Source organism: Cygnus olor, chromosome 4 (assembly GCF_009769625.2).
Source record: "Cygnus olor isolate bCygOlo1 chromosome 4, bCygOlo1.pri.v2, whole genome shotgun sequence".
NCBI lineage: Eukaryota > Metazoa > Chordata > Aves > Anseriformes > Anatidae > Cygnus > Cygnus olor.
Window position 1 is genome coordinate 5666382 of NC_049172.1, and position 13054 is coordinate 5679435.

Consider the following 13054-nt stretch of genomic DNA (forward strand, 5'->3'; position numbering starts at 1 on the left):
ACTACAAATGCCTAATACTATAAATGACAGCACTTGTTCTCATTCTCCATTGCTGACCTCAAAGACAGAAGACCAAGCTGCAAACTAACAAAAGGGGTTGGGTTATTTTTCTCTGCATCTACAAATAATTTAATAGGATTTCTGAAGAACATTACAAAAAAGATAATGTAAATCATCTATGGAACATTCCAACTTCCAGCAACTCCCCTCCTCTTTCCCTCCCAAAACAATAACAAATAATGTTTTGTTATTGAATTAATCTATCCCCAGAACAAAATACGAATGAATGTCAATAAATTTAAATGAGAACAACAAAAATTCTTTTGGTATGTTTGCAGTGTTTACTGACAGAGGAAGAGAAGAAAGACAAATTCCTCCTTAGTTTCAATTGTTCTTTGGGCTGCAGTCTTTTTTGTACCCAAGCACAGAAACTATACCTTACTTTTCATGTCTAGTTAATCTCCTGATCTCAACTTCTCAGTGCCTATGTTTCCTTTTTTGGAAGCAGGATTGTGCTAGGAAAAGAAGTTGTGAGAGGTCCAATTAAGAGGAAAGAAAAACTTTTTTGACTTGATTCTGGGGAATGTTTTCAAACACTTGCATAGGCTAGGCAGCTCTTTCACATTTTGACTGTTGCTCTCCCTTCCAAATGAAAAGTACTGCTACCAAAAAAAAAAAAAAAGACAGGCATCAAGCTGTTTAAAAATTCACCTCTTTGCATCCTTTTTATTTGTCTGCTTTTTTCTTCTATCTTATCAAACAAGCTATTTCCCTTTCCTCTGAATTCCAACCATAGTTGTCTTTCCATGATACCATCTTTTTCAATTACCAAGATGTTGGCTCTTGAACTATTGCAGCATTTATTAATCAATAAAAAAAAAAAAAAAACTTGCACAATTCTTCTCATGTTAAACATACACTGAGACAAAAACTTCCAGAAATTTCTATTGAGCTACTCATTGTTTTGCAAGTATATTCCAGCAGTCCTCTGTATCACAAAAAAAAAAAAAAATACAAAACTCCAGCAGAAGAGGTTGAGCTGATCAACTTTAGCCCTCTGTCACCCACTGCTCAACTATTCTCTTTTCTTTCTTAGCCTTGAAAACACTCAAGACAAAAGGCACTACTTGGGCTATGTGTTTACACAGCACCTAGTAAAACAGACACTACTCTGTACTTACTTACAGGTTTTCAGTCTGACTGCAACACAATGAATGTTTCAACAGTTAAAGTGTCAAATCTAATGTGAAGGTAAAAGTATTTTAAAATACATTTTCCAACTGGTCATCCCCACCTTTGGAATCAGGGGTTACAGGGCTGAGAACTGCCACATAAAAACGGTCTCTCTCACTTTTTCACTCCTTAGTCCCAGGGCACAGGTACAGTTTGTTATCCAAACAGATTTTGCTGCCCTCCTGTGGCCAGTGAAGATTTTATGCTCCAGAAGTCTCTGACACACACCAGCAGACTGGAGAAACAGTTACGAAAAACTCTGGTTCAGCTCTACCAGTACACTTCTGTCTTGAAAGACAGATTTGCACAGCTCAACACTACACTTTAAATAAAGTAAGAGAGCCAAAACGCTGTTGCAGAGGTAAGGAAGGCCTTCTGACACCTCTGCTTGAAAGAATTGCTATAGGCTTTGTAGTAGAAATACAGGGATCAGTCATCCTCACTTAAAAGCTAGACTGATAAATTTAAAACCCAGATGTCCCTCAGCTACAATGCTAAGAAAACAATGTAAATGAGCTAATAAAAATACTGCAAAGAAAGGGAAAAATAACTTTAAATCCTTGTATTGATTACACTGTATAGCTATGCTAATCTATAAATCATGAACCTCCATATTCTCATGTGTGGCAAGTGGATGGCACATGAAACGGCTAAAGGACACGAGCTGTACAGTGGTTACACCCTATTACAGATGTAGCAGGGATTTAAGTCTAATAAGTTTAATAAGAAAACTTACAGAACAATCTTCAATGTAGCAGCGAAGACATTTTACAGTACGGACACCAAAGCAGTTGAAATGTCTCATTTAAAGACAATGCTGGTACTACAATAGACCAATTTAAAATGTACAGCAACTGGAATACTAAGATATTACTATATTCTAGAAAAAAAAAACAAAAACATGAAGGCTAATTTCATCAGTAATTTTACTTTTTTTTCAGCAGCATATTCAGATTATTTGGAGACAGAAAAAGGAACCAATTGCCTCTCTCCCTATATCTTTCTTGTTAATATAGATATACTAATGCATACGGACTTCATTACTACATTTGATTAAACATTTAGATAGTTTAAAAAATCTTTCAAAAAGGAAAATATTGCCCCCGAAGAAGTAAAGGCAATCTTTCCACTTATGCAGAAATAGGACAGATGTTTAGATATCCAAAGTTTGCTGTGTTATTTATTTGGTTGGTTGGTTGTGTTTTGTTTTTTTTTTTAAGGAATTCACATTCCAAAACTGTGTACAGTATTAACTAAAGAATTATTGCAAAATGCTGAAAATCAGGAATGTACAGATTTAGAATTGGACAAGATACAAAAACAAATTTGCTCTAAGTTTGGACACTATACGTGCTCTGTAGAAAAGTTGACATGTACTAAGTACGTTGAGCAAGATTCACAAAATAGGCAATTAGTTACTATTCAGCAGCAGACAAAGTCTATTTTGAACTATTCAGAACCAAGCAAGAAAAAACAAATGGAACACGTACAACAATAACAACAAAAAATAGCATTTTCCTATCTAATTATCTGTTTACATTTTTGCTGAAGTTCTGAAAGAGGCAAGTATTTTTGATAACTATTTATCCAGCTGCTGTGAGAACCTCATGAGGGCCAGCAGTGCATGAATGGTCTGCATCCGGATAATTCTCAATGCCATTTAGACTGGATGGCATACATGGCGTCACATTAGTATGAAATGGAAACACTAGGAACTGTATTCTCAAAAAAAAAAGTTAATGTATGTATTTTCAAGACAGAGAGGAGGAAACAATGTGTCACCACTGTCTTCTCTGCAAAGTATCACTGTGTACCACAGCATCACTCTTAAATACACCTTTACTGACTATCAAAGGTGATAAATTTCTATATATTCTGTCTTCCCCCAAAATACCCCTGCTTATGATTTTGAGCCACACCTTTCTGTATCACATTAATCATCTGTCCTGGATTTATGCTGGCCTTTGTCCCAGGCAAAATTTCTAGAATGGATCATCAATCCTTCTTTCCTCAGTAGTAATACTCTGTAAAGAATGACCTGCAATTCCATGCTATCGACTACATAGCAGACCCTTGTCCTTTAGACCTCTGGCTTAAGAGATAAATAATTCAGGGGCTTTTCTATCCCATGAACATGGAGCACAGAAATAAAATCAGGACAAAGAAACACATACACTCTACTCATATGACATCAAACAGTTTATGTGAAACAAAGGCCAGAGTTACTTAGCAGGCCATTTAAGTTTCATGACAGATTGCTGAGGAAGACATGGACAATTAATTTAACTGTTATGTTAATAAAATACCTGATAGTTACCTACGTATTAATGTTTTTGCTTTTTATGTCCTTCCATGTGTCAGAGAACTTTAGATGAGATTAAAAACACACAAAAAAGCACAGTCTAATGAAAGAAGCTACATATTCTTTCTAGGGCAGACCACACCCAAATTCTGCTTACACACACCCAATGACTGTCAAGTGCAGACATTTCGCAGAAGTTTACTCTTGTTTAGTCAAGAACATGTTTTAATTTAACTGTCAGAACTGAGGCTACTGTGAATTTACAAAAACAAGTCATTAAAAATTGCCTTCAGTTCCCGCATCGTAAATCCCAAGAACATTTCAACTGGCAAATTGCAACATTTAATTCTATTTCTCCAGATATGTTCAGTAAATAAACACAAACCGCAAAGGGGCTGAAAAAAAGCCTCTGCTAAACTTTATATACTGTTCTCTATAAAACAAATCTCTCAGAAGCCTAATTAAATCGCATTTAAGAAGGACTTGTGAATTGTAAAACTATACCTCTAGGGATTAAACTTCATCGAAAATTGAACTCGTGTTCCAGGGGATATTCTATACAAAGGGCTAAGGCCTCAGGAATTCTCAGAGGGTTTACACTTAGTCCACAAAGCATGCCACTAAAACAAAGGTGACACTTTTCAGTACCTCACACTGCAATTATTAGCCTTGTGGAAAGCCTGTCAATCACCTGCACCATAACACCTTCTTACCCATAACAGGATCAAAATACAGCTGTGTTGGTATTTTTTCTTTCTAGTATGATTTTTAATAAGGTGCATTAGCAACTGCTGTTTTTTTTTTCTTTGCAGGTTTTGAATATTTCAGAGGACGTTAAGAATAATATCATTTAGTTCAAAACAGCACTTAGAATACAACAGACTTTGAAGAAAACAAACGTACCAAAATTTTTCAGAAAGTATCAATTTCAGTGAAACATTGTACTCAAAAGCTCATAACTGCATATTAATTTAACTTAGCCATATAATAGCTTTGCCTCTTGTCTCCAGGTATGCTTCTTAATAAAATAATTCATTCCTTTCCCTTATGTAGTTTGGCAACCAAGACGAAAAGAAAAGAAAAATGGAGGAAGAGCACAGTAGTAGGAAGAGTACATAATGCCACAGACAAATCATCTGGTTTAGTGGCACGGGCAATTTATAATTGCCAGCTGCATAAAGATTTTTTTTCTTGGTCTACAAATTAGTTATTGAACTCAAACTCCCATCAAAATTGTAGAATACTATACCCCAGAGCAATCAAAAAGTCCAAAAAAGTCACACATGATGTCTAAAGTTTTGCGAGAACAATCTTATTATGATAAGCCACATAAAATAGTGAAATTGCAGTAATAAGCTTGTTTTTCATACACTTATCACCTCAGATATCAACATTACCTATATTCTAGCCTACATCTCTTTGTTTCTCAAAATCATTCACTTCTCAAGTATTTATTAAGAATATGAGACAACATAGCTCCATCACCATCCCAGGTTTTCCAGATCTTGAATTGCAAAGTACAAGGCCATCATAAACATGGTTTAAACTTTTAAATGAGTGCAGCTAAACTATAGCTGTAAGGAGAGGTTAATGAGAAGCAGCTTCAGCTGAGCTTCACTTGGATTGTTACCCATGTGGCTTGCAGGCAAAGAGCTGTCTGATATGGAAAAATCAGTTGAAGAAGAAGGATGAGTTCCTGCTTCAGGATGCTTGAGATACTGAAATAGGCTACAAAACTATTTTAAAAAAATCTTCAAAGTCTTTCAAAAAGTTCTGACAGGCTTGGAAGGGAAATAGAGAACTTTAAAGTGTTTCTTTCAACTTTTTGTTTTATGGAATAAATGACTGCCTGGATCTCATTTTAGAAATGCTGTTGCTTTTAACATTTAAAGTAAAACACAGAATTTGCATCTCTTGATTAGTAAGAATTTTAATAAAATATCAGATTCCCCAAAACAGCTTTGATTTTTAAGCATCACGTATTCACATCTCAGAAGCATCTCTCGAGACTAAAATAGTCCAAAGGTAATGCCAATATAAAAGAAAGAACAAAACAAAATAGCTGTGACCTACCTTCACAAAATAATCCTAGAAGCAACTTGGATATATTGAATCAATCTCGCTAACAATTTCAAAACAAACAGCTCTGCATCTAATAAAGCATTTATTCCACAAGTTAATGTTAGCAAGTTTTGCTAACAATTATACTTTTAATATGGATTGAAGTGAAAAACTTAAAATGGCTAAAAGATAATGACATCACTTCATGCTGTTTCCCTTCAACATAGGTAAAATTAAAAAAATAAAAAAGTAAAAAACAGCTGCTGTTAAAACATTTCAGTATTGTCTACTCAAAATCCAATTAGAGAATGACTTACATTTGGTATAAGCATAAAACTGAAGAAAGCATCATTTTGTCCAAAATACAGGGAACTCAGCGGGAAGCTAAGCTTTTCGGTGGTTGATGGATCAAAATGAAGAATCTCATCTTAGCTCATTGATGTTTCCTCCTTTTCATTAACACTAATTTTGTAAATGAAGCCTGAACATTTTTTGAAGTTTTCTTCAGCTGAAGAGTAAACCACCACCATCATCCTTAGTTGGATATCTTTCTTTAACATAGTGTCTGATATTAGATAAGTATCTTTTACTTAATATCAGTTCTGGAAGTGGAAGGTAACAATGATCCTTCAGGATTGTTGCCTGGTATACCACTAGGACTGCCTAATCAAAACATCAGTTAATTCCACAGAACTGTAACACCATGTTATTGTTCTAGACTGTGTTGTTTAAAAGTACTTACGTTTTGAAGACGTTTCTAAACTAAAATTGTAAACAATGTTTTGTTCTTGTCGGCCCACCCAATGAGTTGAATCAAAGTTCTTTTTTAAAGCTGCTGTCCTTCACAACATACTCTTTCACTCTTGAATACCTAATTTATAGTTTAATCTCCATTTCGGAGAAATAAAATTGTACTGTGAACACAACTCTGCCTTCAGCTGGGTGTCTTTCTAAAATTATTATTATTCAGTGAACTATTCAGCATGGTCCAAGCAATTACAGATTTCGCTTATAGCCAGCATCAGGCAGCAAACAGGTATAGATGATCATACTGTCTTTCTAGCCTTAAAATTTACGAATTGATGAATTTCAAGAGTCTTACTGAAATAAAGAAACAGAGCGCAAAGCCATTTCTTACTCCATTAGTATTTCAGATCCTGTCTAGATGAAGAAAGAAGAGTTACTGAGTGGTGTAGGGGATGGGGGTAGCTGGGAGGAGTTTTGAAACCCGGGAAATCATTTTACAAAGCAACTTCTTAGCAAATAGGTAAATGAATTTTACAAACAGGATCACATCTATGTGCATATATTTAGTCTTCAAAGACCGGAGGGTTTATCTCGAGTGTAGACACCAAAATACCTGATGCCTTAACTCATGAGTTACGCACATTGGAAACCTAGACTACAGATTGCACTGAACAGTGTCATGGATCAAACCTGAAAAAACAGCCTCATGGGGAAACCTGTTTTGATTACATTAATTTGTTAATAGACAAAGATTGCAGCTCCTAAGCCTTGTATTATTGATCTGTAAATGGAAAAAAATACTAATTTGTGTCTCACAGAAAGCAGATGAAGTAAGCTATTGAAATAAATTCTTCTGCCTACTTTGCTTTCTAATACTTTCTAAAAGCCTAATGTAAGTTTCTCATAAAACGTCCTATAAAACTAGTGTTTACGGAGAGAAAAGCAGAAGAGAATAGGTAAGGGGAGAGAGTATCCAGAGTAGCAAATTACTGATAGAGTACTCAGTATTTGCCAAGCACTTACATTGATCAGTAAACACAATCCTTGACAGCTGACCTCAGAGGACAAACCAAACTGCTTTGAAATAATATACATAAGTGGGATCTCCAGGATCAATGGCTGTCCAGCTATAAAAAAAAAAAAAATCGAGATCCACATTCCAATGAATTTTTATTTAGCAGATTTTTGCCAATGAAGGAAATCACTCTTGCCTTTGCAAGATATATTTTAACAATGTCAGTGCAACAAAGTGTCAGCCAAATATCTGTGATTCATTTTGCTTTCTTCCAGAAAAAAGATTTGTATTGCATTAACCATTAAGTTATATTGGGCAGTATGTTAAAAACAAAACCTGGTGTGCAATTAATTAATGACATAAACATGAGCAACAGCTCTATGGAATAATTGTGGAACACAGAGATTCTCCTTCTAAAGGGAAGCAACTTTCACTACCTTGGGTTTTTAATGATATGTTTTTAAAGAGGGTAAGACTTTGACAAACAATTCCTCTGCAGAAATACAGTCAAGCGTAAAATATTTTTTTCAGAGAAACATATAAAGATAACAGAAATTTCTCTCTTTCCATGTTCTTAATTCGTAAGGAGTTTGTTTAAAAAGAATTTTAAGAAAGTGTTATATTCTTCATCTGATCATAAATATCGTGATGTCAATTCTCAAATCAACGTGATAGATAAACTCATAATTTCTTATCATACTCAAATGATTTGAGATAATCAGTCATCAGAAATTATATTCGAAGTGTTTCATTTATGTTTTTGCTTCATAAAAACAGAAAACATGATACCTCAAAAAGAAAAAAGGAAAAAAAAATGGAGCAGCATTTCCTCCCGGGAAAAAATGATCGTTACTACACTACCAAACAAAGAAGGGTGGCACAGTAAGAGCAGCTTCTTTCTCATGTGACTATTTTTTCTTATAATTCAGACAAGCACTCTATTTCTAATGTGAACATTCTGTACTCTGTACGTACATAAATAACTGAATTTGGCACTTTTAGTAAGATTTATATTCATGCAAATATTAAAATATGCCTATTAATAAGAGCAGACCCCTCAAAGTAAAAACACTAAGGATCAGATTCTGGGCTGACATAAATTATTAAGGTAAAGAAGACAACAAAGGCAACCTTTAAGATATTATATACATGTATTTCCTGAATTCTGTTTTGTGTTTTTTTTGGGTTTTCCCCCTCCCCAAGAGAAACATTTACAGCATATTATGAATTATTCTGTGGCTTATATATCAAGGTAACGTATCTCTTTTCTCAGTAACCATGTCAGGGACAGCGTGAATATTGGATGTTGTGCTTTCCAAATTTGTCCTTTACAAACTCAGTAAGTTTTCTAAAAATCTAGTGACTTCCTCAAATGTCTGAAGATTTGAATGCAAATGGAGGGGCAAGTATCAAGTGAGTAAGTTTTATATAGCCATTCCCATTAGGCCATCAGCTTGTCACTGATCACAAATCAAGCATAAAACCAACAGACTTGATGAGAGTCACTCTGCGCTTCACCCAGGCCGGCAGGCATTGCCTTGCGATGGATTGATGGCCTCTCCTATAGCTGTGAGCTGGACACAGCGGATGTGAAAGGCCTTTTCTTTTTCTGCATTGGCTTTTTAAAATTCATACACAGAGAACTTCAACTCTGTAAGTCAAGCACTTATTCAAATCAATTCAACACTAGGAATCAAGCAACTCCTAGCAAGGAATAAGGAAGTACATACAATAATTAACATGTTTCTCTGGGTGTCATGTTTATAAACAATCCATTAAAATGCACTTGTTTCAGAAAATTGGCCCTGTGAGTAGGACCAACTACACAATTAAAGGGCTATATGTCTTCCATTAATTGGAAAGAGCAAGCTTCACTTGTAAAACGCATTACGTTTATTTTGATTTAACTTTATTAATTTGCCTACACTTTTTAAATTAACATCCTCCACCTCAAACTCTTCCCAGGTTCTGTAACTGCCCCCTCCACCTTCTGCTGTGCATGCACTCCAAGTTTTTAGTATACTAAAAATGATATCAGGTGTCCCTTCACATCCACCTAATATAGCAAGTCATATGTCAGCTAAGGAGCTCTTTTCTGACCTCCTAAAATTCCTTCATTTAAGAAAAAGCTCATCAGAAAGACAGCATTACTGACAATCCTACCAAATGCAGTTTAATACATGCTATGTTCATACTGTGATCACTTTCACACTTAGGAAAGAACAGTCTGAATTTTCTCCCAGCTAACCACCACCTTTGTAAGTAAATACTATTACATGCACACTCTCAGTCTAGCTGGTAATTTCAGAATGAGGTCTCACAAATAAGGCATTTTTCTATTTTAAATACTTCCTGCTCTACAAGTATTTGAACTCATGAGAGAAGAAGTAAGAGTTTGTGACTGTGGGTCAGTTATTTCTCACTTTGAATTTCACAGTTGGGTAAAAAAGCAAAATAAATAAAAAGATGGTGTAAAGAAAAAAAAGATTCAAAAAGCATTCTGTTATAAAAAATCATTTTTCTCCTCTTTGACAGTGAACTCATTATTCGGTGGAAAAAAAATGACAGCACCAAAGACTTACATCCTCATAAATCAGCAGAATAATAAAGCAGAGACAAGGGTCATCACTCCCACACACACATACACTCTCCCCTTCCCCTTAACGTGCTTCGGGTGAACCTAAAGGAATCTTCTCTAATCATAACCAGGCAAAGTGATCTTGATATCCACCAAGCCTTTGCAGATAATAAGAACTTAAACTGAAGACAAGGAACTGTTCCACACATACACAGCACCAGGAACACAAACAAAGACTCCAGTGTTGACTGAAGTTCCAAAAAGGAGAGAAAATTTTTTCTGCTGCTGCCTAGTAAGAACTATGAAACCACAGAAAGATGCTCTATTTCTTTGTTGGTCACAAATCTCATCAAATACAATCTACCTCCTTTTTTCCAGACCTCACATTTAATCAACACTAGCACATTACTTCTATTCAGCAGTCTCATTTCAACAGCCCCCTCCTCCCCAGATTTCAGCCACCGCTTTTTTAGGGAAAAAAAAAAAAAACATTTGCTACGCTGACACACATCATATTATTATTCCTCATTACTACTGATGCAAGTATGTCATTTTCCTTCACTCTGCCATTGTACTTTTACACTTAGACCTGCCACCCTCTTCTATTTGTTCACATTTCCAACCATAACAACCTTTACCTCTCTGTAAAGCTCAACACAAGCTTGGTTAGGACTCCTAACTCGTGTCTCCTGTCAAATGAAGCCATTATTGCAAACACTGCAAATTATTTCACAATGTATTTTAATGGCACACAAGCATCCAGTATTCTTCTATCCCTCTATTCCTCTGTCTACCTTAGAAATACTGCCTTTTCTTTCAAGATTTTGCAGAAATTATTTCAATATCAAGACATGCAATTAGGCAGACAGACTTGGTTTGGGAGCTTGAAGAAATACACACTATATGGAAGAAACAACAAAGTGATGAGAGGTTTTTGCTTCTGTATGTAATATTGTCTGTAGACAATATCAACATATTTCTGATCTAATCACAGATTTGGAAAACGACCTTAGAAAAAATACAATTAAAAGTAGCAAGCTTTTATGCAGTTAACTAGAACAGAACCAATGTTTACAACACATTTTAAAATAAATGTTTTATGTTAAATTCCATCCAGAAAAAAAAAGTTTGCAACAAGTACAATATCCTCGGATATCAACAGCTACAGAGGACACAAGATACTGCATTTTGGGACATTTGCGAAGTTATAAATACAGAACGAGGTGTTCACAAAGGCTTATGGATTCACACATTTCAAGGTTGATGCACACAATTTTTGAAGCCAAATATTTTAGAAGCAATTGAGATAATAGCAGGAATTTAAAAAGCTGGAGGATATAAAGAATGTAAACACGAGTGCATTGTCATCAATCAAATACTATTAAAAACTGGAGCAGGTAAACCACTTAGTTCTAGTCCTATCTCATTTTGCTTCAGAAATATGACTAAGTAAATGAAACACAAATCATGATGCCATAATCTGTTGTTTTGCCACAATAAATAATCCCTAACAAAAATACTGAACGAAAAAATTTATTTACGTGACTACAGTAGAATGACAATCATCAGTAATTCTTTTCTGTAGTGAACAGGTGTGACAGCAAGGTGGTCTAATTAGTCTTACAGACAGGCTGAACTATTCAATCCAAGAACTTTCACATATATATAACACAAATTATGACTATTTAATCTGAGATAGAACAAAGAAATAGTGTCATGTATGATACTAAATTATCATTTGCCAGCTAATCAAACTTACTGTAGATAAAAAACAATGCAATTTTTAACTGAAATATTCATTATTTTGTCTCAACTTCTATGAACATCAATAAAAGGTAATTTATTTCCCAATCATAGAGGTAATCTGCTTGAAAAACTTGAACTGCATTACTCAAATCCAGTTTAAAACCCTGTCAGGTTCAGTGACTATTTTCTTAGCATATCAGGCAGGATTTAGTAATAAAACACTGAGAATTCAATTCATGCAATAATAATTAGGTTTTACTAGCAGAAGAATCAGGCAACAGAGAGCAGTCCCATGCGTAGCAGAAGAGGTAAGCACATAGATGTATCCCACTGAAAAGCGAAATCAATTATCTTATCGGGAAATTTCTTTTTGCTCCATGTGACACTGTTGACCCTGGACTAAAAGCACAACCATTTGGAGTTTCCCTAAATCGGTGAATGGCATCAGCATCATTGTGGTTGGGATGGGGTGGGGACGAAGCCTCCCTCTCCTGCCACCCTTGTTGAGCCAGCAAATCTTCCCTTGCCACATACTCCCAAAAACTGAACTGAAAATCAATTTTAGGTATCGATGTCATGAGTAACTATTTCAGCAAACATGAAAAAAAAGAGAGCACATACACACAACTAAAGTCTGAAGAAGCATGGTATAATGTTGACAGATGCAAACGAGTTATTTTTTAATTCCATGCTAAAGGATAGAATGGACCAGTAACTCAAGCAGGGTGTGCAGCTTCTCAGTAAAGAGTTCTCTCAGGAGAAAACCAGGGAAAAAGAGTTCACGTTAGAAGAACGTGAGAATTTCCATATAAAACTATAAACCTACTCATGGTACACATGAAGGTTGTCACGGTTTTGTGAACAACACACAGGTACAAAACAGAAGAAACCAACTTCACATTTGATTTTACATTTATAAACCCTGTATCATAGATGGGAATACTCGCTTGTTCTCACACAGTGGTAAAACAAAATAAATAAATAAAAAGTATTTTGTGTAAGTCTCCATGGCTAAAGAACACAAACCCTTTTGTTCCTCGTAGAAAGGAGTTATGTCCACTAACTTCTTATGGTCTGGCAGTATCTACAAAACCTTTCAGAGGCAACTCTACTGTGTGGTAGAAGAGGTATTCAATATTCACAACACCAATGAAAACAACAAATGCTGTGGTAAATCTCTTTGTTCTCTGTAGAACTACAGCCACTGGGCAGCAGACTGCTCTGCAATTCAGCAAAGAAAACAACCCCTACAGGGCAAGGAACGCTGCCACAAAAGGGAAGACTGATATGTATCTTCCAAATTTTTCTAATTCAGATTATTTTCATCATAATGAAATCAGCTGCTACTGCTTTGGGAGATGTAGTCCACGTA

At 35.3% G+C, this 13054-nt stretch overlaps 1 protein-coding gene across 2 annotated transcripts in view; it reads right to left on the reverse strand.

Moving 5' to 3' along the window:
• The window catches only part of GSTCD (glutathione S-transferase C-terminal domain containing), a 71621-nt gene that overhangs the window by 42105 nt on the left and 16462 nt on the right, over window positions 1-13054 (reverse strand). The window lies entirely within an intron of this gene.